The sequence below is a fragment of the Dasypus novemcinctus genome, chromosome 1 (assembly GCF_030445035.2).
Source record: "Dasypus novemcinctus isolate mDasNov1 chromosome 1, mDasNov1.1.hap2, whole genome shotgun sequence".
NCBI lineage: Eukaryota > Metazoa > Chordata > Mammalia > Cingulata > Dasypodidae > Dasypus > Dasypus novemcinctus.
The window spans coordinates 124,147,539-124,175,395 of NC_080673.1; the positions used below are offsets into that span (position 1 = coordinate 124,147,539).

Sequence of the window (27,857 nt, forward strand, 5' to 3'; positions counted from 1 at the left end):
TCTAAATATGGAATTAGCTATGTGTGGGTGAATAAAGAGTCCTTAGTCTCTCTCTATGCATACAGAAAAAAAGAAACACATCTGTTTCAAAGTATCTCTTTAAAATAATTTTCTGCCTAAAATTCAGAATAAAAATGTACATTATGCCAGCCACTCAGAGGACAGTATTTGGGTAATGATTAGACTGCATTCAGAGATCTGAACAGTCAACTCAGCCTACCAAAAATGAGCAGAACTATCAGGACAGATTGAGAGGAAATACACCAAAAACATACAATAACATTCAGTGATTTTGAAAATCCATATTTTGCTTGGTAATATGTCGAAAATAAGGATAGAATTTGTCTTATTTGATACAGTATTTCTAAAATGGGCCACGGAAAGCTTCTCAACTTGTTGACATGGCTAAACTGAGACTTCAAAGATGAGTTATATTTACTCAGGGAAGGGGTTGGGAGAGAGCCTATATAGCAGAGAAAGCAGCCCATGCACAGGCCTGAAGATAAGCAAACAGTGCATGTAGAAGTGGAACGGAGTTTGGCTGAAGTTGAGAGAATTCATCAAGAGAGAAGAAGAAAGGCAAGCTGCTTCCAGATCACAATGGGTCTAGAAATTCCTGAAAGGTTTCACTGGGTTTTAGCAAGATTACTTTAGCTACATGTGAAGAATAGGTTAAAATGGAGAAATTCTGAAAGTAATTAATAGACCATAAGAGTAATCCAGGCAAGAGGGCTTGGTGGCCTGAAATAAGATCATGAGTGAATAGAAATGGATGCATTTGAGATTATTAAGAAGGCAAAAATGACAGGACTTAAGAATTTTTGGAGCAGCCTCAGAAAACATGAGGAATGGGGAAAAAAAGGAGGGATCTTGGCCTCTTTTTTTGAGAACTGGGGAGATGGTGATGCCATTCACTGAGATTTTAATACTGGAGAAAGAATGAGATTTGGAGAGAATTGGATGAGCTTAGTTCCTGACATATTGACTTCAAGGTTATGTAGGATATTCCAGGACAAAACCTAGGAAGGATACTTGTCTATTTCATCCAAAACATGAGCAAATCCTCCCAGTTCTAACTGCAAAATACAGCAATTAGGCAAGCAAAAGAAAACGTGCACAAATTAGAAAGAAAGAAGTAAAATTTTCCCTACTTGTGGATGACATGATCCTTTATATAGAACATCCAGAAAAATCCATAAATAATGCCGCTAGAACTTATAATTGAATTTAGTGTAAAACTTCACTATTTGTAGATGACACAATCCTATACCTTGAAAGCCCTGAGAAATCTACAACAAACTTTCTAGAGCTTATAAATGAGTTAAGTGGCAGGTTGTAAGATTAATGTGCAATGATCAGTAGCATTTCTGTATACCAATAACAAGCAATCTGAGGAAGAAATAAAAAAAAATCCCATTTACAATAAGAACTAAAAGAATCAAATATCAAGGAATAAATTTAAAGATGCAAGTGACTTGCATGCAGAAAATTATACAACAGTGTAAAAGGAAGTCAAAGAAGACTTAAATAGATGGAAAAATATTCCCTGTTTATGGGTAGGGAGATGAAATATCATTAAGATGTCTATCGTACCCAAAATGACTTACAAATTCAATGCAATCCCAGTGAAAATTACCACAGCAATTTTACTAAATTGGAAAAGCTAACTATGAAATTTACTTGGGAGGCAAGGCATGTGTAGAGCCAAAGATATATGAAACATAAAAACAAAGTTGGAGGAATCACACTACCTGAATTTAAAACATACTACACAAAGCTAAACTGATAAAAATTGAATGGTATTGGCACAAAGACAGACATACTGACCAATGGAACTGAATTGAGTGTTCTGATATAAATCCTTGCATATACAGTCAAATGATATTCCATAAGACCACCAAGGCCACTCAACTGGGGGAGAATGGCCTCTTCAACAAATGGTGCTTGGAGACCTGCATGTCCATATCCAAAAGATTGAGAGCAGAACACCATCTCAAACCTTATACAAAAATTAGTTCAAGGTGGATCAAAGATCTAAATATAAGAACCAAGACCATAAATACTTGGAAGACAATGTAGGGAAGCATCCACAGGACCTTGTAAGAGGAAATGGCTTCATGAACTTCACATACAAAGCACAAGCAGTGAAAGAAAAAATAGATAAATGGTACCTCCTCAAAATTAAAGCCTTTTGCACCTCAAAGGATTTTATCAAGAAAATGAAAAGACAGCCTACCCAATTGGGAAAAAATATTTGGTAAACATTTATCTGACAGGAGCCTAAAATCCAACATATATAAAGAAATCCTATGTCTAGAAAAGTAAAAGACAACAACCCATTTAAAAAATGGGCAAGAGATTTGAACTGATGCTTCTCCAAAGAAAAAATACAAATGGCTAAAAAGAACATGAAAAGCTGCTCAACATCACTAGCTATTAGGGAAATACAAATCAAAACCACAATGAGATACCATCTTACACCCACTAGACTGGCGGCTATTAAAAAAAAATAGAGGACTTTGAGTGTTGGAGAGGATGTGGAGGAATGGGAACATTCATCCACTGCTGGTGGGAATGTAGAAGGATCCAGCCATTCTGGAGGATAGTTTGGCAACTCCTCAAAAAACTAGCTATAGATTTACCATGTGACCTAGCAATTCCACTGTTGGATATGTACCCAGAAGAACTGAAAACAAGGACATGAACCAATATATGCACAGCAGTGTTCATAGCACCATTGTTCACTAGTGCCAAGGGTTGGAATCAACCCAAATGCCCATCAATAGATGAATGGATAAACAAAATGTGATATATACATACAGTAGAATACTACTCAGCTGTAAGGAGGAATACAGTACTAACACATGGGATAACATGGATGAATCGTGTGAACCTTATGTTGAATGAAGCAAGTCAGATACTGAAGGACAAATACTACATGACCTCTCTGATATGAATTAAGCAAACCCAGCTGTCTCAGAGAGCTAGAGACTGGAAGTTAAGCTTACAGGAAATAGGAGGGGAGAGAAAGGTTTTGAGTCAATGCCTACATGGGTGAAATCTATGATAAAGTGGAGGTAAGTAGTTATGCAGTGAAGGGATAAAATGGGAGCATAGGGATACTATTAGTTGGTCTTTGCAGGCTTGAGGGGGGTCTGGGTTGGAAGGATGGGTCAGACGCACATCTCAGCAGAATCTCAGAGACAGCCAAAGTAGATACAACCCCAGGTAGTGGTGCTCCTGAGGGCTAGAGATACACCCAGGTCCTACAGTCATGACAGACGGCTGTGGAGTTCAGTGCCTTGCCAGTGGGCCCTATGTTGGAATTTGTGCTCCTGAATGTGATGGAGTTGGACTCAGATGTGACCTCTCTATGCATGCCTCTTCTGTCACTTTTACTGAACCTGTGGTTGGTGCTAGAATTGGTGTATGCTCAGGAGACTTGAATCTCTTCACTGTCCATGTGCCAGCTGGGCCCTGAACCTCAGCAGAATTGCAACACCTACTCTCCAATTCATTGGATTTACCCAGGTCAGCTAACATGGAGGTGAGGATGGTCAACCACCACTCCAGTGACCTGAAACGTCTACAGCTGCAAGCAGGAGAATTCCATCCATCAGCCATGTGGGATCTAAGCCCCATCTCGATTTAAAGGTGGAGTGGACATCACCATCCCAGGGTCCTCAGAATGGAGGAATAAAATATGGATGGTGGACTTACTGGTATTCTGCTGTAGAAATATTGTGACTCTAGCAATGGAAGAAATTATATCATTGATGTGGAAACAGTGGCCATGGGGTTTGCTGAAGGCAGGGAGAGGGAAAAAGAGGTGTTATATTGGGGCATTTTTGAGACTTAGAGTTGTTCTTACTGATATTGCAGGGATAGATGCAGGACATTATATATCCTGCCATAAACTACTGAATGGACTGGGAGAGAGTGTAAACTACATCATAAACTATAATCCAAGCTGTGTAGCAGTGCTCCAAAATGTACTCATCAAATGCAAAGAATGTACCACACTAATGAAAGAAGCTGTTGATGTGGGAGGAGTGCGAGGTGAGTGGAGTGGGGTATATGGAAACCTCTTACATTTTTTAATGTAACATTTTGTGTGATTTATGTATCTTTAAAAATAATTTTAAAAATCTAAATATAAGAGCCAAGACCATACAGATCTTTGAAGCTAATATAGAGAATCATCTACAAAATCTTGTATTAGGAAATGTTTTCATGTACTTTATACCCAAAGTATGAGCAACAAAAGAAAAAATAGGTAAATGGGATCTCCTCAAAATTAAAAACTTTTGCACTTCAAAGGAGTTTGTCAAGAAAGTGAAAAGGCAGCTTACTCAATGGGACAAACTATTTGGTAACAATATATCTAATAGGGGTCTATATCCAGTATATGAAAAGAAATCCTACACCTCAAAAATGAAAAGGATAACAACATATTTAAAAAAATGGGCAAATGCTTTGAAAAGACACTTCTCCAAAGAAAATATACAAATGATTAAAAAGCACATGAAAAGATGCTCAACATTACTAGCTATTAGGGAAATTCAAATCAAAACTACAGTGAGATATCATCTTACACCCATTAGACTGGCAGCTATTAAAAAAAATAATAGAACACTACAAGTGTTGAAGAGGATGTGGAGGAATAGAAACATTTATCCACTGCTGGTGGGAATGCAGAACGGTGCATCCATTGTGGAGGACAGAATGATGGTTCCTCAGGAAGCTAATTATAGAATGTCATATGATCCAGCAGTCCCACCACTGGGTATACACCGAGAAGAACTGAAAGCAGGGACACATACAGATATATGCACACCAATGTTCATAGCAGTATTTTTCACTATTGTCAAAAATTGGAAACAATCAAATATCCATCAACAGATGAGTATTTAAGCAAACTCTGTTATATACATAAAGTGGAATATTATTCAGCTATAAGAAGAATTACAATATTAACACATGAGATAACATGGATGAACTTTGAAGACCTTATGTTAAGTGAAGTAAGCCAGGATGGAAGGACAAATATTACATGACCTCGCTGATGTGAACTAAGCAAAGTGAGCAGACTCACAGATCTAGAGTCTGGAAGAGAGGTTTACAGGACACAAGAAGGGAGTAGAGGATTGTGTGCCAATGTTCATATGGGCAGAGCTAGAGTCTGGAAGATAAATTTACAGGAGAATAAAAGGGAGTAGAGGGTTGTGAGTCAATGTTCATATGGACAAAATCAATAATAAGGTGGAAGGATATAGTTGTGCTATGGATGGGCATGACAGTGGTGCAGTGATGCTATTGGGTTGGGTGGTGCTGGCCTGTGAGGGGGACATGGTAGGGGTGTTGCACGGTCCATGGAACTTGTGAAAGGGTTGGGGGAGTGAGCAGATGAACTCTGGGGATTGAGGGGTATACAAGACAGGGCACACCTGGGGCAGGTTTCCAGGGAGTATGAGTGTTCTTTCTGTGATAGTTCATTGAATCAGTGGGCGGAGGCCCACACAATGAATGGGAAGGTGTTGGACTCCCATCATGAGAAGTCTTGCTGTGTTCTCAAATAGAGGGATGGGAGTCTCTCGAGAGCATAGACAGTGCCTAATAGGGAAGGAGAGGCCACTATGCCAAGCCCTCAATGTTGTTGCCAGTAACATGAATCATGTTCTTCAAGGAGTGAAGCTTGGTGGTTACCATGGGTCCTGAGGGCAGAGGGAAGGAGGAATAGAATGGATGGAACATGAAGCATTTTGGGGACATTGGAATTGTTATACATGATCTTGCAATGGTGGATACAAGCCATGTTAAATTTCATCAAAATTTATAAAAGTGTATGGTCCGAAATAGAAACTAATGTAAATCATTGACCATAGTTAGTAGCAATGCTTCAATATTTGTACATCAATTGTAACATATACCATCCACATGTAAAATGTTATTAATATGGAAAAGGGGAATGGGGAGGATTTTGGGTATATGACAATCCCCTATATTCTGTATATGACTTTTCTGTAACCTAAAGCTTTTGAAGAGAACATTTGAAAAATCAGACACTAGGAGAATAAATGAAAGAAAATGTAACTGTACAACATGACAATAGATCGTACAGTGATGAAAGACATAATGCCAAAGTTTATTTTATTTATTTTTTTATTTTACTATTCCAAATTCTTTTTAATTTTTGTATAATATTTTATGTCATTTTAAAAACTATTAATTTGGTTATTTTGTTGGCTTTGTTTTTTAAGAAGTTCTTAAAACTTCAAAGAAGTTTAGGATTACAGAAGGATTACATCTGTAGCAGGGCAGAATCATTGGTGAGGGGTCTCAGTGTTGGGGGATGCACAGCAGGAGGTTCACATGGGGCATACCTATAAGGCATAGGAAACAGTTAAAATGTTCATGGGGCATTGTTATGTTGGGTGGAGACTGACACAATAACTGAAAGGAAATCCAATTCCCATCCTGGGGAGTTCTACCACATTCTCTAGTGGGGTAGCAAGAATCCTCTGAGTACAGGGACAATAACTAGTGAAAGAGGATGGGCAATTGATGGGCCATTGATATTGATAATTGTACTCATGAAACTTTTCTTCTGAAATTGAACCTTAGCCTAGTATTATAGGTTGCCTGAAAGTTACCTCCTGAGAGCCTCCTTATTGTTCAAATGTGGCAGCTCTCTAAGCCAAACTCAGCATATGAATGTATTACCTTCCTTCTGTTATGGGACATGACTTCTGGGGATGCGCCACCCTGGCACTGAGGGATTACTATCAAGCAGCTACTAGCAATGAAACTGGAAAAATACCTTGACCTGAAGAGGGAAAGTGTAAAGACAAATGAGTTAAATGGCTAAGAGACTTCAAAATGAGTTGGAAGGTCATTCCAAAGGTTATGCTTATGCAAGTCTCAACAGGATCTCATTTACTGCTACAATAAATATTGCCTCAAACAGTAGGGCTCCTGAGGGCCCTGGGGGCAGGGCTGACAGCTCAGGAGTTTGGCACCCTGTCAGTGGCCTTATTTTGGAATTCAAGCTTTCAGTGTGACAGAGTTGGATTCAGTTGTGGTTTCCCTACACATGGCTCTTCTGCCTCTTGTATTTGAACCTATAGTTAGTACTAGAGTTGATAGGTTTATGCCAAAGAGAGTTAAGTCTTTGGGTTGCCCATGTGCCAAACAGGCCCTGAATCTCAACAGAGTTGCAACACCTACTCTCCAGTTCATTTGACTCACCCAGGACTACTAAGAAGGAAATGATGATGGACAATGCCCATTCCAAGGATCAGAGAGTCAACAACTGCAAGCAAGATAGTCCCATCCATCTGCCCCATGGGACCTAAGCCCCCTCTTAAATAGAGGCAGAGTGGGAATCCCCATCTCAGAATCCTCAGGATTGGGGAATGAACAATGGACTAGAGTAGACTAACTATTATTCTCCTACAGATTTACTGTGATTCTAGCAATGGAAGAACTTTTATCATTAATGTGGAGGCAGTGGCCACAGGAGGTTCTGAGGGGAGGGAGAGGGGAAAAATAGGTATAATATGGGGGCATTTTTGGGGCATTGGAATTGTCCTGAATGACAATGCAATGACAGATACAGGTCATTCTATATCTTGTCATACCTTACAAAATTGTGTGGGAGAGAGTTTAAATTATAATGTAAACTATAATCCACACTTAGCGGCAATGCTCCAATATGTGTTCATCACCTAAAATAAATGTACCACACTAATGAAGGATGTTGTTTATGTGGGAAGGTGTGGAGGGGGTAAGGAGTGGGGCATATGGGAATCCCCTACATTTTTTAATGTAACATTTATGTAATCTAAATATCTTTTTAAAAAAATACGTATGTGCTACATATATTGCTAATTGTCTTTTTCTATCAGGTCAGAAACTGTTTGAATAGTTGAATTAAATGCAAACATTTGTGGAAATAAAATAAAATATAAAATAAAATAGTAAATTCAAAATTTAAAAGGTTAATAAATAATTTGACAATATAAGTATATCCCCCCAAGAAAATTGAATTTAGTGAAATGGCAGGGTACAAGATCAACACACAAAAATTACTAGTGTTTCTATACACTAGTAATGAACAATCTGAAGAGGAAATCAATAAAAATTCCATTTATTATAGCAATTAAAAGAATCAAATTTCTAGGAATAAATGTAACCTAGAATGCAAAGGACATTCCATGTTCATGGAGTGGAAAGCAAAACATTGTTAAGATGCCAAGTCTACCCAATGCAATTTATATATTCAATGCAATACCAATCAAAATTCCAACAGCCTTCTTTGCAGAAACGGAAAAGCCAATCAACAAATTTATATGGAATGTTAAGAGGACCCAAATAGCCAAAATCACCTGGAAAAAGAGGAATGAAGTTGGAGAAGTCATACTTCCTAAAATGAAAATTTATTACAAAGCTACGGTAATCAAAATTCCACAGTATTGGCACAAAGACAGACATATAGACAATGTAATTGAATTGAGAATTCAGAAATAAACCTCACATTTATGACCAAATGGTTTTTGACAAGGATGCCAAGTCCACTTAATTAGGAAAGAATAGTCCTTCAAACATGGTGCTGGCATAGCTTGATAGCTATATTCAGAAAAATGAAGGTGTACCCCTACCTCATACCAAGTGCAAAAATTAACTCAAAATGGAGGCAAAATTGCCAGGTCTTTGCAATTGATTGTATGGTGAGTGAGGCTGCAAGAGGAGTCTAAGATGACTTCCAGTTTTCATAGGAAATAGCAGTGAATCCAAATCATGTAATGAATATTTAAGAATCTGTTTCAAGGGGAACATGTGTTCTTATTTTAATGAATTTAAAACATTTTTGAGGAAAGCAAAAAGATTTGGGATTCTGAAAATATTTCTGAGAACACTAGGCAGGTGGTAGGACTACAGTTGGAGTCTCCCATTATAAGTCAGGGGGTCATAAATAAGAGTCTAAACAAAAAAGTTAACAAGATTCTGGCAGGCAGGTAGACAGAAATCTCTACTATAAAATACTGATATGTTCTGGTCAGAGATAAGCCTTTAGTATCAGGGTACAAGGGTTGGCATCCAATTTTTTGGCCAGATAAAGCAGGACCTCAGGTTGAGGGAAATATGCACTAGAAGAATATCAACATAGGACTTAAAGTTTTGGAGTCTGTTTCAGGTACCCTTCTAGTGCCCTGAGATTCTTCACTTCCAATACTCACAAATGAATACTAGAAAAATCATTAGTTGATAAATCTTAAGGTGTTAAACTTCCAAGTTGTTGGCTTTAATTATTAAACTGTCATTAAAGTTGTATTAACATAAAAGTCTTTGACAGGCTTTAATAAATTTATAGAGAGATATTTTTAGATAATAGCTATTTCTTGTCAGACTTTAGATCATACGCTAGAAGTCAAAATTTGATTTGTTTACTTGAAAGTCTCCTTGTACTTAGGAATATTTCCCCTTCTCCAACTCCTATTACTTCCTGTCCTTCTAGTCTCCTTTTAATACATCTATATTAGTCTCATTTTCTATTATACTATAAACTCCTTGAAGGCTAAGAACATAATTTCATTTTGGCATAGAAAATAGCACAGTGTTTTGGAGAAGTAGGCATTGATTAAATAGCTGTTGAATGAATAGACTGGTTTCCAAGGTTTCATTGTCTAATAAATAAAAGACTGATTCAGAAAACTATCTGATGCCTTATTCTTTTTGGATGAATTTTAAAAGCTTCTATTGTTGGACTTAGGGCATTCTTCACAATTTATTTACTTAAAATGATGCATAGTCTCTAGTCTAAATACCATGATTGGTATTTTATCATTCTTCTCTTTTGTAATATATGATAACTAATGCTTTATGTAACAGAGAAAGAAACAACTGCAATTTTATTCAAATATTAAAATATCCAAATGAACATAAATATTGTGATAACCAAGTAAAAACTGAAATTTATTAATTTCATTGTGCCTAGGGAATATCTGTGCCAAATCTGATATCTTTGGGGAAATTTTTTACCTAGAAAATCTATACACGAGGCTGTTGTTTGTCAGTTTGATCTCTCAGGAATGAACCTAAAATCTCCAAAATTTTAGGTATGAATACCCAACTTTTTTGCCAATTTAACACTTTTCAAGTGTCTCCAAGTTTTTAAAATCTGCACTGTGGTGTCATTTCTTCAGTGAGGGGAGTGAGGCTGCAAGAGGAGTCTAAGATGACTTCCAGTTTTCATAGGAAATAGCAGTGAACCCAAATCATGTAATGAATATTTAAGAATCTGTTTCAAGGGGAACATGTGTTCTTATTTTAATGAATTTAAAATATTTTTGAGGAAAGCAAAAAGATTTGGGATTCTGAAAAAATTTGGGATTCTGTCTACCTGCCTGCCAGAATCTTGTTAACTTTATTGTTTAGACTCTTATTTATGACCACCTGACTTATGATGGGAGACTCCAATTGGAGTCCTACCACCTGCCTAGTGTTCTCAGAAATATTTTCTCTAATTCTTTTCTTTACTTACATCATTCATTTTTTTCATTGAAAAATTTGTGGCATGGTATTCATATATATATGACTCTACGGAGTACATTTTCATGGGAGTCCATTCCTAGCTCCATTGTATCTTTATTTTTTATATGTTTTCTTACTTTTAATTTATATTTGTTTGCTGTACAAGGCCTTAAATTACTTATGGAATAAGTTAAAATAGAAATAATTTATTATCATTTCTCAGCTTTAAATCCATTATAATATATGCAAAAATAAATCAAACAGCAGAAAATCTTGTTAAATGTGAATAAATATAGCCATAGTTTTAATTTTTATAAACTTGTCCTCAATTCTACTATCTTTCAAACTACATTATTAAAGTATGTATAATTTCTGGTGTTTATTCTTGCCTATCCAATGATGCCTGAGTAAAGATAAATACTAAAAATCCCATCTTCTCACATATAAATGAGTCTACTGTCTCACATACCCAGATTCACGGACTTTGTGATTCTCCATGCTATCAAGGCACAATTTGATGAAGCTATATTATAGCTGAGCTATTATTGCCCATGAGGAATGTTTAAATATAATACCTGGGAGATATTTTGACACTTCCATACTGAAGGTGAGAAAGGGAACTTTAAGAAAAAAAGAACCTTAAACAAGATTGATTCTCCTGGCCAATGAGGGGAAAGTATAACGCTCCCTAACATGTCAGAGAATGGTATCACAAGAAAAAAACTGATAGAGAAACAAGACCCAGTGACTTGAGATACTGCTGTTGGATATATCCCCCCCAGCTGGTACAGTCAATATTTCGGTGATCAAAGGAGATAAAATATATTAAGGAATGCCTCTCCCAAAAAACTGTTTTACCCAGGCTTATTTGTTTGGTTGTGCTACATAATACAATTAAACATGTTAGATCCTTAAAACAGAATTGTTAAGTGAATAAACTGCTCAATAGAAAACTACATAAAATGCTTTAAAGGCCAACATTTTTTTGTTTTCATGCTGCCTCCAAATATTTGTTGCAGGACTCTTCGGTAGGACCTCCAATTAATGAGAAGAGCAGGGCATCTGTGGAGGCAGGGAAGGTGCAGAAAGCCTCTCTTCTTTAACTCTCCCTGTTTTGGCTCATCTCAGTAGTCACTTACTGCATTTCTGACACTATATGGATCATAAAATTATATGCTAAGAACTCAGAATGAGGCTCCAGGTGTAGACTGACCTGTATAAGCTACAGGGTTCTTGCCCACTTTGCTTTTGTAACTTCTATTATGCAACATATATTTGTGTGACCAAGGTGTTTTGGCAGTTATGTGATAGTGTTGACACATATTTGGCTTGTGGTCAATTTAAATATCTTTGCTTTCTGGCCCTGAACTGTTTTTAAGCACGGATCACTACCATCATCACACCCTATTCTACACTTAGATGGTTGACTTCTTGAAAATGTCTAAAATTTTAATTTTATCCCTATATTAAATTTTATCTCATTGTTTTTGGCCCATTCCAGCCGATCATCATATTTTTGAATTCTAATTCAAACTATTACTTATTCTTCAATACTTTAGTTTACTGTTCATGTACTTGTTCAGCAAATACTAAAGTACTTTCTATGTGCTAATTGTTTGAGGCAATGAGTTACAGAGATAAAAAAAAAAAAGACGAAATTGGTTTTTCTTTAATCATAAGAATGGATAAAAATTTTGACATAATCACACTTTGTGGTCTACTACTCCAGCCCACATATGCTATCACTCCATCCACACTGAACTTCTCAGGATTCACTTCATTTGTCAAGAACTTCCATACTTGTATATCTTAGTGTATGCTGTTCCTGGTATGATCTCTCATGTGTCTTCACTAAGCAAACTCCTACTCATTCCTTCAAGATCTAGCTCAAATGCCAAACCTGGCCACAGTTGACTCACTCAGAAAAACCTGAGGGTCCAATTCTCCCATTCACTGCAGCATTACTGAGAGAAAATCTGGAGACATGATGACCATCTAAACTCAACAGTCCTGTCATCTTTCCATGGTGTAAGGTTTTCCAGTCATTTTCTCTTTCATGAAGTTTTTATTTCCATCATCTCCTATGGCCAAATTTTTCAGATTTTTCTTCTGTCTTAAAACTATGTGGTCCACAAAAGACAATTTCATGAAAGATAAACTGATCTGCTTTATGAATGTCTTCACCAAATATGTTCTCTATATCCTTGTGTTAATTCATACCTGGTTCTCACCTACAGAAACCAGAAGTAGAATCTATTCCTTTTTCTTTACATATTTTTTTTTATGTTGGACAAGGATGTATGATTATCATTCTCCTAAATACTCAGTGATGTCTCCAGATCTTTACACCTACAGAATTTCCAGAGAACCCTTGATCTTTAAAGGCTCATATAGCACTCTTGCTTTCCTCTTACCTTTTTATTGTCTGTCTATTAATCTCTTACTCATTCCCCCACATTCATTGGAGGTTTTTTCTCATTATCATTTTCTTTACATCAATTGCTGCCACCATCCTAGGTGTCTTCAAAGGCCATGTGGACAATCTTAATATTTCAACTGCTCTACATCTTCATATGCAGTTAAACTTACCTCTACACCACTTTACCAACTCACTCCCATACCCATATGATGGATTTTATCATCATTCATAACCAGTCCATTCCAAAACCCTAATATTCAAATGACCACATTTATCTATTATTCCAGCTCTATCACTGTTATTTCCTCTTTGCATCTTATCTTAGACCTCAGCAAGGCATTCAATTTCTTAACCCATCTGGGTTCTCCCTATCAAGCAGCTTACTCATATCTTCACTTTATTTCTTCTCATATTCAACTCCGCAGTGTCATTAATCAATAACTATCTTACTATTATTCTCAAACCATTTACCTGTTGTTCCTTTAATATACTGTTTTAGTTTCTTAGCTGCTAAAACAAATATTATACAAGAGGTTGACTTAAAAATGGGAAATCATTGGCTCATGGTTTTGAAGTTAGGAAAAGTCTAAAACTGAGGTTTCAGCAAAGTGATATTTTCTCACTAAAGACAGTGGCATTCTGGACTCTTTGCCTGCAGTCCTCAGTCCTTAGCTTTTATATCACATGGTAACATATATAGTGGTATCTTCTCCTTTCTCTTCCAGGTTCTGTTGACTTCCAGTTCTGGTTGCTCCCAGTAGCTTTTCCTTCTGTGTCTAATTTCCTTTGCTTATAAGGACATCAGCCACAATGGATTAAGCCCATACTCATTCTGTTTGGGCATACCTTAACTGAAAACATCATCAAAGGTCTTATTTATAAATGGATTCACATCCACAGGACCAGGGTTAGGGACTTAAACACGCCTTTTGTGGAGGATGTGGTTCCATCCCCTTCAAACACCATCACAGATTTAACCCAAAAATCTGTCTTTTATACCTGAATTGTTGAACCTTCTAGTGAAAACAAGCAGTGCCACTAAAGATCTGTGGTCTCCAACATCAACAGTTTGCCAACTGCTGTCTAGGAATACTTCTAGGTTTCATCAGTGAACTTTCTCTTCCCATTTTCCACAGCAGCCGTTGCAAAATGTCTCCTCACTTCAAATTTCTGACTACATCCTTTTTCAATAACAACTTAAACTTAACATTACATGACAAACATTAAAGCTAAAGCCAACAGAATGCCCTCAATTTTCTGCCACCAAGTCTACAAACTTAGCTACATTTGTGGCAGAAGCAGAGAGATTTGATAATTGCATATGGAAGGCCAGGACGTAGTAATAATTTTGGGAAGGAAAAAATTTAGTAATGACCGCAGGGCTCGGGAAATCTTGTTGAAAACCCCGAAAGCCCCAAATAAGATTTTTGGGTTCTTTTATACAGAGGAAGAGCCAAATGGTGCTTTGTTTGAGTGCTCAATAAACTTGAGTTTACACATATTTCCCTCATTCCAGGTAGGCTTGAATTAACATATTTAGTTTGCATCTCCCCTGAATATTCAAAGTCTATAGAGCTTTCATTGTTTAATTGGCTTTCCGGGACTGGAATGGTTGGCATGGTTACAAAAGGTGGGGATGCAGTTTTTATTGTCTGATACACACAATCCAGGTTATTTATGAAGAGATGCACAGCTCCCACCCATAGCCCATATCATTCCCTCCTTAATGCCAGTTTAACTTGCTAGCTTTGGCATCACTATTGTTGGAGTTATGAGGTGGGTGACTGTTTGTTGCTTTAATTGATTACCCATTCATCAATTTCCCAGTGAGGGCCTAAAGACAAAGCCCTGGGCAACATCTGGGGCCTCTTCCTGTTTCCAGAAGAAGTCCTCATTCTGGACAGCAGAATCCTGGGGGTGGGGCCCTCAGCAGTCATCCTGGGGGTTACCAGTGTTTACTTGGATTTCTTGCCAGGCTTCAGATTTATTTATTAATTTTTACTTTCTTTTAGAGAAGGGAGTGCTGAAGGGAGATGATTCTTTTACTGTAGCTACTTCCTGCTGGCCTTGGGCTGTAGTCCAGACCTGATAAGGAGTAAAAACTTTGTTATTTTATTTTGACTGGAGGAAGATGGATCTGGCATTCTGTATGAAGCTGAATGAAGTTTTCCCTGGTTAATAAAATGCCTGTTCTAAAAGAAATACATTTAATTAGAATTTTGGAATACATGGCTTTTTTAAGAGGACACTGAATCACAGAGGTAGAAAAGATGGCACTCTCTTTTTATTTAAGTCGGTGGGGAACAGTATATATATATATATAAACATTATATACACACATACACACACACACACACATATATATACACACATGTTTTAAGTTATTTTATATTCTTGGTTAACCCCCAGAGAGAAATCATAATAGATAACGGTATTGGGTACTTAGCTTAGTTTTTGAAGATACATTTCAGGCTCTTCAATGATTGGCACTCACGTGCTCCATCAGGTGCTTCTGGTGAACTGGTACTTTCTTGGGCAACTGTTTTCATTCAGGATTAGTGCACTAAGTTGGAAATTCTTTTAGCTTTTAGCTGTGGAAGTGATCAAAACTACAGAATAAAGTTTCTTTTACATTTTAGCTTTAACTGAATAATTCCTGGTAAATGTTTTTACTGTTTTTACCAGTAATTGTTCATTTTTGAAGTAACAGTATGGTTTTTTCCTCAGGATCTGACTTTGGGCCCTTTACTGTTAACAGGGTGGCTGGGTTAAGAGTTTGACACACTCTTATTTGCACTTTGGGGGGGTTATTAATTGAGCCTGGTGTCAATTAACTGGTTAAGTGGTTTCCCCCCTTTGTGGCTCCTTTTAATTAATGGCTTAAAACCAAAATGTTTCTAATGCTACGATACATTATTTTTTTGCTCCAAAACTTCATATTTTCCTTTGACTTTAGCAGACTTTGGATGAACAAGACTAATATTCTATGTATATTCACTGAGGCTATCAAAGCCTCAGGGAAACTGGTTTCTCTCATGAATTTCCACTTTTAGGAATCTTGACAGTCAAGGCAGGAGGCCTCCTTTACTTCCCAGTCCTCAGAGATAAAAGACTTTAGCTAGACTAGTGGATGTTCAACCCTGAGGGTCAAGAAGTCCAGCAATTTAGTTCATACTTGGAGCCATGAGGGAAAGCAGGGTTACTAATACTGGTAGGACAAGAGACAGGGCTGTTTGCTCATGTTTGCTTTCCCCTGAGCTAGAGTGGCAGAAGCTGTTTTGAAATAACCACAAGCAAAGGCAAGGAGTGAGGCTAGGCTTGAAGTGGCCATAAATGAAGGTAAGGTCAGATTAGAATTTACACTTACAGTAATATGTTAAGGCTAAATTTACCCAGTTATAATTTCAGTTTTTATACTTCTTCTGTTTTATAATATAAATGCATTTATAAATGATCTTAACTCTTAGTTACAATTTTTAGTAAGTTTTACCTTAAGGTGAGTGGGGTACCTTTAATAATTAAGCCACAAGAATTTTATTAGTAACAATGTTGTGAAGTTTTTCTGCTTCTCTAGTAACTGAATTACTTTTACTTGTGATTTATGCATTTAATCCACTAGCAAGACAGTATTCACCTTTAAAGACTTATTTTCAGGTACTTTTCACCATTATCCAACAGGTGAACTTCAAATCTGATTTCATAGGCACAAGCAAATTGATAAAGTTAAACACAGATTTCAGAGTTGGACACAAAGTTAAGCATAGATTAAAACAGAGGAATTTTATATCTTCAGCATTTCCAGAGCATTGGGAGACTGACTGGCTAAATTTAGCATACAGTTACTAAGCCAAACTGCCTTTATTTTTCCCTCCTCTGCAGTTTTTATGACTTTATTGTTTGACATGTTCTCAGTTTAAACCAGCCATTAAAAGGCTATTAAGTGATTAGAGGTTTATTGTTCTAGACAATAGTTTTTTGTTAGACAAAGGCACCTTACCAGTTTTACAGTTTTTACAACATTTTAAAGCATTTTAACACAGATCTGCAAAGAGAAATTCAGAAAAGCAAAATATGGGCAGAGGTTAATTATGCAAATGTAATGAAGGAATTTCCATTGCATTCATCCTGGCTCTGCCCAGCTCTTTTTCACCTCTCCCTTCCTAGGCAGCTGGGTGTGATTAGATAGGAATGTGGTTTACAAAGGCTCAGACTCACTGGGATGGGTAATCCCTCTAAGGTAGAAGAGTAATGGCAGCAAGTTCCAGGCTGTTAAAATGGCTTGAAGAAGCCTCCAGTCTTGGTGACTTCTTGGGGGACCTCTGCCCTGGCAGGGCCATGATTTAAGCTACTGCTCTATCAGTCATCCTGACTGGGGCCAGTTTTAATAAACTTAGATATGCAGCGCAAACACGGATGATTCCTGAGCATGTGCATGTTCAGACTCCATGGTTTTGCTTTATAAACTACAATCATTTCACTCCTTTGCCAATGGCAAGGGAGGGCTCTAACTCAACCAAAGTTCACTACTTTACACAATTATACAACCCAACATTATCATCTGGAGGCATGAAAATACACACTGGCATTCAATTCAGACAGAACAAAGCTTATTGATCTCTGTCACGGCTGCCCCTGAGCAACTATTGCAACTTTAGGAAGAGAGAACTTCCAACACCAAACCTTGAACAGGACTTTCTGCTTACCCTTGCTGTTTATAAAGCGAGCTTATTTGCAATCCAGCACCAAAACAAAGACTTATTTCTGGCTAAACCTTTTCCACTGTTCAACCTCATACTCAGATCAAGCCTTACTACAAAAGCCAATCCATTTTCCTGTAACCAAGATTTTCCAAATTCAGACCAATTTTCAGGATGCATTAAGACTTAAACCCATCAACATCTTTTTCCATTATAATTTAACCTCACTATCTTAGTGGAGGTAGGACCAGAATTAGATACAAACACGCAGTTAGCTAAACTTAAATACCAGGTTTTTTCTCTTTCCTTTCAAACCTGGAGAAGATGACTTCCCCCCAAATTTTGGAGGTACTGTGGTCCCCTTTTGGAAATTGATCAGTCTTCCCTTCTAATGTTTAATATTACGTTTTCCTGATACTATGCCCCCCCCCTTGGGGGGGGAGGGTCGTACCTGGTGTGCAGAGATTTTTCATTCCCAGAACTTCTTTAGACCTTCCATTGCATCCAATTTTTGCTGGGAGGACTCTGGTGGAGCCCACATCCTCTTTCTGGACCGAAAAGACTCCAGGGGTGCCCAGATTTGGGGCTCACCTGAGCCCTCCTGGCTTCCTCAGAGACATTTGGCAGGGGGAGCGAAGTGCTTCTGTCTTTGGCCTTCATTGCAATCCCAGACAAACCCCCAGAAATGATGTGGAAGCAGAGAGATTCAGTAATTGCGTATGGAAGGCCAGGACACAGTAATAATTTTGGGAAGGAAAAAATTTATTAATGACTGGCTGGGCTCGGGAACTCTTGTTGAAAACCCCAAGAGCCCCATATAAGGTTTTTGGGTTCTTTTTATACAGAGGAAGAGCCAAATGGTGCTTTGTTTGAGTGCTCAATAAACTTGAGTTTACACATATTTCCCTTATTCCAGGTAGGCTTGAATTAACATATTTAGTTTGCATCTCCCCTGAATATTCAAAGTCTATAGAGCTTTCATTGTTTAATTGGCTTTCCGGGACTGGAATGGTTGGCATGGTTACAAAAGGTGGGGATGCAGTTTTTATTGTCTGATACACACAATCCAGGTTATTTATGAAGAGATGCACAGCTCCCACCCATAGCCCATATCATTCCCTCCTTAATGCCAGTTTAACTTGCTAGCTTTGGCATCACTATTGTTGGAGTTATGAGGTGGGTGACTGTTTATTGCTTTGATTGATCACCCATTCATCAATTTCCCAGTGAGGGCCTAAAGACAAAGCCCCTGGGCAACATCTGGGGCCTCTTCCCAGAGCCCAAATCACATTCACATGCTTGCTTTCTGCCTCCTCTCTTTTTATTGTGGGAAAGCAGTCTGGCCTCCCAGATAATTTCTCCTCATATGGCAGGGGGAAGATACAGGAAATTTATCATGGGCTTACTTCTATTAATTATCTTCTGTTTCTTCAGGAGACTTCTGACCAGCATGCTTAGATCTTTCTGATCTAAAACAAGAGAAATCCTTATGCAAACCAATGTGCCTTAGTTCTAGTCTCCTATTACTTTTCTTCCTACTCCACAGCCAAACTTTTGAAAGAGTGGCTACACATGGACTTATATGTAAGCACCTTCCTCAATACATTATGAAACTAGACATTTAACTGAAAATCAGATACCAGCAAAGTTACAAATGAATTCCTTATTGCTAAATACAATATTATCAATCCTCCTTTTACTCCACACATTTATTCAAAAATATTTACTGAGTCCTTACTACAATCAGGTGATGAAAACACAACAGTGGAAAAATAAACTCAGTGTCACTCTTGGAATATGCATTCTGATGGGTTTCTCTGGTAATAAGATAATTACATCTTGGAGGCTTATTTCTTGAATAAGTAGCCTATTCTTAATATAAGAGCTTCTTCACACCTTGTGGTGGCTTGGAGCTGTTTATTCCCCAGAAAAACACGTCCTTAAATTTAATTCATTCCTTTAGGTGTGAATCCATTGTAAGTAGGACTTTTTGATGAGGTACTTTAATTAAGCTGTGGCCCACCTCAATCAGGATGGATATTAATCCTATTACTGGATTTCTTTATAAAAAGAATGAAATTAGCCAGAAAGAGAGAAAACCACAGAGGAAGCTGCCAGAAGCTGAACATCAAGGAACCTGGAAGAGAAGAGAGACCAGGAAACGCTGCCCTGTGCCTTGCCATGTGTCATGCTAAGAACCTAGGATGGCTGGCAGCAGCCACAGAGAGAGCCACAGTGTTCAGGAAAAAAACTGCCTTGATGACAACTTGATATGGATTTTCTTAGCCTTAAAACCATGAAAAAATAAATTCCTACTGTTGGAGCAAATCCATGCATTGTTATTAGCTTGAACGATCTTAGAAATTAAAACACACCCCATTTCCAATGGACTTTTAAACCTTGTAATTTGATTTCCTTGTAAGCTTTAAGATGGAAACTACTTTTTTGACGACTAGAGATGATCCCGCATTTTATCTTCTTTCTTTTATGATGATCAGTATATGATCTGTCACTCACAATTATAAGCTCCTTCAGGACAGGCAATACATTAAATTTCCCTTTTGTCCTCCAACCACATCCCACAGCTTTGCATACAAGATACCTAGAATATTATGAAATAAACAGATGTACAGATAAATGGATATGTAGAGGAGCACGAGAATAAATGTTCTAGCATTAAGTCCACAATTACCCAAAAGAAGAAAGGCAGGTTTATTAGGTTCTCTATATTCCATTAAGGGAAATGAAACATTTACATAATTTATATAATCACAGTTTGTTTCCTTAATTCCTGGGACATGATGTTTACTTTTAAGAAGAAATCTAAGTAGAAATAAATTTTAAAGTTTTAATTGTTCCACATCAACTAAATGTGTTATGGCAAGAAGAAATAAGATAGAAATATGTGCAACTTTTTGAAGATTTAGGCAGTGTATTCTGAATGTGCCTAATTTATTTTTAAGAGAAAGATGAAGACAAAATGGAAGAGAGACCAAATGAAATGGAGATTTTAAAAACTATGTGAAGAAGTGGCAGAGGCAGAATTATCTAGAGAAATGGATCAAATTAAGACAGACAACTAGAATAATAATGTTGGGCTTTTCTGCAACACTTCCATGTGAAGGACCATTTACTTCAATAACAATCTCACTTTTTTACTTAATTCTGTGTATTAAGAAGCCCTGTGTGAAAATATGATTCTAGATGTTTTCCATAAGAACTCACTTTTTCCTTCAAAAAGTCTTGTCTACTTGGAAATCTCTAGGTAGGGACATAGCAACAATTAATGTCTGATTTCAAAACATTTCCTAGGATATTAAAATTAAAACAAATCTTGTAATAAAGATGCTAAGATTTCTGCATGCAGTTTTTAATATTTTAGTGTTACCTCAAAAAACATGTAAGCAAAGGAATTTGCTTTGCAAGGTCATTGTGCCTTTCTATTGAAATAGACACAGTCCTGGGAGAGCAGTGATTTATTAATACTTTGTATTCAGAAAGCTGTTCCCGTCAAATGAAATAAGACAAACTGGTCTTTTATATAATAAGTTGAGGTGTTAAAATGCTAATATTTTACTTATCCCAGCAATTTTAAAACATAGCTATTGACCTTTGAGGTTGCCATACTCTTATTTCCATTAGAATTCTTTTCCACAAAGGAGATAAATGGTACTCTTTTTTTAACAACTAGATGAAACTAAGAAAGATAGATGGAAAAAGGTAGAAGAAAAATCACCAGCTATACAAAGATGTGATTAAGTATGAAAACCTATAAACTTAGACCTTTGAAGTAACTGAATTGCAGCATCAAGGGATTAGTGAGCTTTAAATAATCATTTTAATTTGGTTGTGGCTTGCCAAATTACCAGTTGATAATTCTCCTGAATTAGTCCATTTTTATGCCAATAATTCTCACCTTGTTGACTTGATAAATTGAAGACTTTTTATAGTTACTTAAGAGTTTATTGTAATAAACGGTACCTCTCAGTTAAATGATAAAATTGACTTAAGTGTTATTAAATTCCTGAAAGATAAATAGCATGATCAAAGAGCAAAGCTCTTCCCTCATAACATGTAGCTTTCAGTCTTTGGTTTTAAATTAAGTTCCCAAAAGTTCATGGCCTGACGTTACCTCAATCACTCCTTAAATGTGTGGTATAATTCTTTAATTGATATTAGCTGAAATCACAAACCACCTCCCTGACCACAAAAATAATTTGTAACATAATGCAGGAAGTATATTTTTGAAGGACTTCAGAAAGACTATTGATAGATTTTCAACAGTAATTCCAATAGAAATTCATTGAAGCAATATTCACCATGACAAGTAGTTCAATTATTTCATGGTATTCTCCTCCCTCAGTACTATCTCTTCTCCTCCTTCCTATTTAAACATGTATACGTTATGGTTTCTCAGTTAATACCTAATATGGGATAGCTCAAACTAATTCCCCCTTAGTGTACATATTATTGCATTTAACATAATAAATGGGGATAGTAGAGATGGGATAGCCCTCTAGTTAGAATTTTTTTTATCATTGCAGTCTGTATTACCTGAAAAAAAAGTTACAGCTTTCAAATTAATTTTTTAAAGTTAAGAATTATTTACTATACTATTCATTCACTCATTTACACATAACTCTGGTACCTATAGAAAAACAACATTTTGCTACAGCCAGGAGAGCCTTTTGAAGCCCAGTGTTTACTTCAAGGATGCAATAATCTAATAAAGGGTAGCTTCCAAAAAATCTTCCCTTTATTAAATACTAACACAAATTTCTGTGTACTGCAGAAATTAAAATTTTAGCAGGACTGAAATATGTTAGGAAAAAAAGTAAACTTTAATTTTTGACTGTAATTTTAATAAAATGTACTAAAATGCCTATAGAGAATATAGACAGCAAATATCTAGAGAATTCCACCATAATCCAACACTAGTAAGTGTGATCCAGCAGCAGAACTGACACTTGCTATGAATGGATATAATTTTTACCAGTACTTGTGGCTCACACAGCTGCCTGAAAAGTTCTAGAATTTGTTAGATTCTTACAGCACTTCATAAGGAAATTCCTTATACTAAGTAGGATGTATTTATTCTTCATCAACCAAAATACACCATTTTTGAGATTGGAAAAGGGTGTTGTGAATTATTATGTAGGGGACAATTGATATAAATTGGGACAATCCAGACAAAGCCAGACACACATGGCCACCCTAATAGTAGGGGACGTAAGACTGCAACTCTTCTATTCACTTTTCTTTAAGCAGAAATTCACAAAAGTTTAAAAATTTACTGTGGCTTAGGTTATAATTATAAATACTTGATCTATTTATTTTATTCTTTCAGCTAAATTATTCTAAAAGGATATCATTATATCATTTATTTTAATCATCATCAATCACTTATGTGGAGAGAGCAGGGATAGGGGAGAGAAGAATTACAAAAATGCCAAATACAGGACTATTTGTAATTGCAGTTAACCTTATAGAGGTAAGTACCAAGCAATGTTTTCTTCAGTATTATTATCACTGAATCATCAAAAACATTTTACTAAATTTTCTCATTCTTGACATTCAAAGAGGCTGTGTGCACAGGTCTCCATGTAATTTCTCTGCAGCTGGAGAGTGAGGAATTACATAAAATTTTAGTTGAAAATTGAATAAAGGCCCTTAACAGGAAATTACATTACAACTACTTGAAATTATTTACTTAAATATGAAGTCCAACTACTTCTCCCTGAAATAGCTCTTGTTGCAAGATTATATTCTCAGTACATTTCAAAAGAGCTGTGAGTATTTCCTCTGACTATCTCAGAGAAGGCAAATGAAAACATCTCTGGAACAGGATCACTGCTTAAAATGTGTTTGTATTGCTATGGCTTTGTCATCACAATGATAGGGACTCTAAATCAAAACCACTGATGTTGACTTGCCTTAGTCTCTAGGATTCTCTCTTTATCTTAAAATGATACTTATCTCACTAAATATTACTCTATCAACTTTTCGTTATAGTCTCTTCCACCTCAAGAAGGTGTCAGTCATCTAGCCCATTTTTCATACCTACTTTTGCAAATGAAAGTGCTTATGTATAATTTCACCACTCCAGGCAAGGGGCATATTTTTTTCCCATCAAAGGAAAGGGACCCAATGTAAGAAGGATTATAGTCAGTTGCCCCTTAGTGTGTTTTCATTTATGGGTTGTGGGAGTTTGTGGTAAGTTGAATTATGTACCCCAGAAAAATATTTTCCTAATCTTAATTCATCCCTGAGGATGTGAACCTACTGTAAATAGGAACTTTTGAAGATGTTATTTTTTGTTAAGGTGTGACCAACTGAATCAGTTTGGGGTTTAATCTGTTTATTGGAGACCTTTATATGCAGAATGAAATTCAGACAGAGAGAAAGCCAAGCAAAGCAAGAAGCTGGAAGGAAATGGATTCCAGGAGAGAAATGAAAAGACACCAACATGTGCGTTGCCATATGATAGAAAAGCCAAGGACCCAAAGATGACAACAGCCAGCCCCAGAATGCCACATAGCCTTTGGGAAGAAAGCATCACTTTGCTGGTACCTCAATTTTGGACTTCTAGCTTTAAATCCATAAGCCAAAAAATTCCCATTTAGTCAACCCATTTCATACTATTTGTAGTCAAACCACTAAGACAAGGTTGATGTGATGATCACTTAAGGAAAAGGAATTTGGAATTGAGAAGAGGAGGAGGCAACAAGAGGGTAGAAATTTTTAATTTTAATATTTTATGATAGAGCTGACACCAAGAAAGTACTAAACAGAAGGGCTTTAGACAAGCAGTGTAGGCATCTTAAAGGCATTACTTTTATATAAGTGGTTGAAATGAAATTATCAAGTACTGGAAAAGAGACCAGAGAGCAGAAAGGGAGATAGGATAATATAATAAAACAAATTTTAACAGCATATGTTTTCTAGGCCACACTAGTGAAGTTTTTGAACTCCCTGACTTCTCACCCTTTTGTGCAGAGAAAGGAGGCAGAGTAATGACCGACTATGAAGAACACCCAGATATGGGAATGTGGAGATCTTCAGATATGCATTTAATATCTGTATGAAATATATATAAATTTAGTCCTCACATAAACCCTATGATGTAGGTACTAGTATAATTTTATTTCACAGAAAGGGTTAATAATTCCCCCAAAGTTAACATCATAACAGCAAGGTAGTTGATGAACTGGGATTTGAACTCAGTCAGCCTGGCCCTGGTGTCTGCTGCTGTGAGTATTGGGGTTGGTGGTAGAAGCTGGGGGAAATGGAAATATATTTATAATGTGTTAGTATATGGGAACAGGTGTAGCTCAGTGGCTGAGTGCCTGCTTCATATATATGAATTCCCAGGATCAATATCCGGTACCTTCTTTAAAAAAAAAAAGAACAGCCTGCTAGCATTTAAGTCTGTGATTTAATTTTCAAGTTTTTACTTTGCATACTAAGTGCAAATGCTCCCTGATAAAATCTAATAAATTTTTTTATTTTATCAAATATTTTCCTTTATTTATAGATTCAACTTTAAAAATAAAAATATACAGTACAAATCAACTATCGTCCCATTTTATTCTCACTAGCTAGCTTTTGGTATGGATTTAAATACTGTTACTAGAATTGTATTAGAATGTGAATATGGACTTAAATTCATGCTTCCTACATTATGTATCTAGCCACTACAGTAGTTCTGGAGAGTTAAGTGTGTGTTTATGCTTACTTTGTAAAGCTGTCCTCCTTGTGCAATGACATTGAAGCTACAAGTTAGGAGATTCATAGAATCTAGTTCTGGTTTACAATTCTTCAGTCTTCCAAAATACATTAATGAGAAATATAATATAAATTGGATTTTAGTTATTTTATTAATATATCTTCTCCCAGACATGGTCAGATACCACCATATCTAAAACTTACATGAGTTACAAAATATTTCAAATTCCACTTCTTAAAATATTAGTAAATGTGGAAACCAGGTACCAAAGGACAAGGAATCAGAAACATTCTTACAACACTAATCACTCTAAATAAGAACTCAAAATAGAAAATGCATTTTTCCTTGAATACTGTACAAAGATTTTATTACTAAATTACCAAATATAATTAAAAGTAGATTTTATTGAGTGGTTGCTAAGTATTAGAAATCGTTCTAAGTATCATAATTCACTTAATCCTTAATTTGACCCTATCAGATCTTCCTTCTTCTTAGTATCCTCATCTTTGGATAGGAAAATAGAAACACCCAGAAGTTAAACAACATACATAAGTTTCCACAGCTATAAATAGTAGAGCTTAGATTTGAACCCACACTGCAAGACTTGAGCCTTGCTTGTAACTCCTTTCCTATGTTGCTTCACTAACAAATGACAATGGTTGTCTTACTAGGTGGCCTATACCTATAAAACAACATTCACCGAAAGTCCTGACGACTACACTCTAAGATGTATCCAAAGTATGAGTCCCCATACTAAGTGCTGTCATTTGGAGCTATTTTCCACGTTTTATAAGCATGTTGCTCCGTAAGTTCTCTAAAAGTTGGATATAATTTTTTATTTGCAGGACATAACTTTTCTTTGTACAGCATGTTTTGTCACCTTCCCTTACTCTATTTTTTCAAGAAAGTTCATATCTAATTAATTAGTGAGATAGATGGCTGACAGAAAAAGATGTAGCCCTGTTATATAGAAACAAAAAACTTCTAAGGTACTAACATTTACTGAATGAAATGGGCACCGGTCATCACTACTAAGTAAAGTTATTGTAGTTGAACAATTTCTGACTTCTGTAACTTGAAAGTTGCACCTAGTCTTCCTTTTAATTTGATTTTACCCAAACAAAAGTGTTGGGAGTTAGAGCAGTTAGATTTGCTCCAGGTTCTGGGGACACTTAAGTGGGGACAGAATGGAGGAGGGGGGGGAGTCTCTTAAAAACTTATATTATAAAGGTTGATCATTCATTTCCAAAGCTCAAGATCTTTTAAAAATCTATTTCTAGGCCTCTATGTATCTCTCAGGAGTTCATATAAAATCTTTATCTTAGTGTGGTGATTTTTACAGTGATCCTGAGAGAAACTAACATCAAGGCAATTCCCTAGTTAATATAACCTCAAAGAAAAGGGGCCCTGTTATTTTATGCTTGATTTGAATATAGTAATTGGACATACCTTAAAGTATATAAAGATTCTTTTTAGGTCAGGTGATGGGCCTGGGGTCAGTAGCTTTATAATATGCCATAACATGGTTTATTTGAGATTTTGATCTTTATTTAATAATTCAAAGGAGAAAGGTATACTGTAAGTGCTTTGATAGTGACCCACTTCATTATCACATCCAGAGCCACAACCTTCATCATCAGTAACTACTGACTTCCTTAAAGTCGATATTAACATTTCAGTCATATTTGTTTCAGTGGAAAAATAAGAAAAAGTCATTTTGGATAGTTCAGTATTTTATGGCTTTATATTAAAGCATGATTTTTATTTCCTAGTAGAAAAAATAAGTCAAATTAATCTATGTAGCTATTTTTATATATTCCATTGAATTTCACTATAGCTTTAATACACTCAGAAATGTATTTGCCATGAGCATCATCTGTATTTATGAAATAGTAACAATCACAAAGATCTATATAGTACCATGTCCCCCCAGTTCTAAGCTTTTCATATATACTAACTTAGTTAATCCTTATAATAAGGGCGGGAAGTAATTTAATTTAGGTAAAGAAAATAAGGCACAGAGAGGTTAAGTAGATTGCCCAAGGTCATATACAGCTAGACTAGTGAATGCCCATTTTTCTAAGTCTGCACCAAACAGGTCAGGAGACTAGCAACCAGTGATTAAGCTAGATAAATAGTTGGAGCTGTACATTTTGGAAGTCTTAATTAATATGACTTTTGTTTCCAGAGGTTTATATCTAATCATATAGTATCACAAATAATCTTCCTACTTAAAATATCCAAAATTATATTTTCTTTGCGATAGGTTACCATACATCAAAAAAATAATTATACTTCTTGGTAATAACATTAAGTGAAAAAGAACAGCTCTCTCACATGCACACATACACACACATGCATACATATTCTTAAAATTATAAATATGGGGAGGGGCATTTTTTTGCAAGATGGTTATAGAATGTTTGCAAATCAACATTACATTTTTAAAAGATGCCAGAAATTATCAACACATCTTTGCCTT

At 36.2% G+C, this 27,857-nt stretch overlaps 1 protein-coding gene across 2 annotated transcripts in view; it reads right to left on the bottom strand.

Annotated features, from left to right (window-relative positions):
• Nucleotides 1-27,857, bottom strand: part of CFAP299 (cilia and flagella associated protein 299) — a 785,488-nt gene that overhangs the window by 550,394 nt on the left and 207,237 nt on the right. The window lies entirely within an intron of this gene.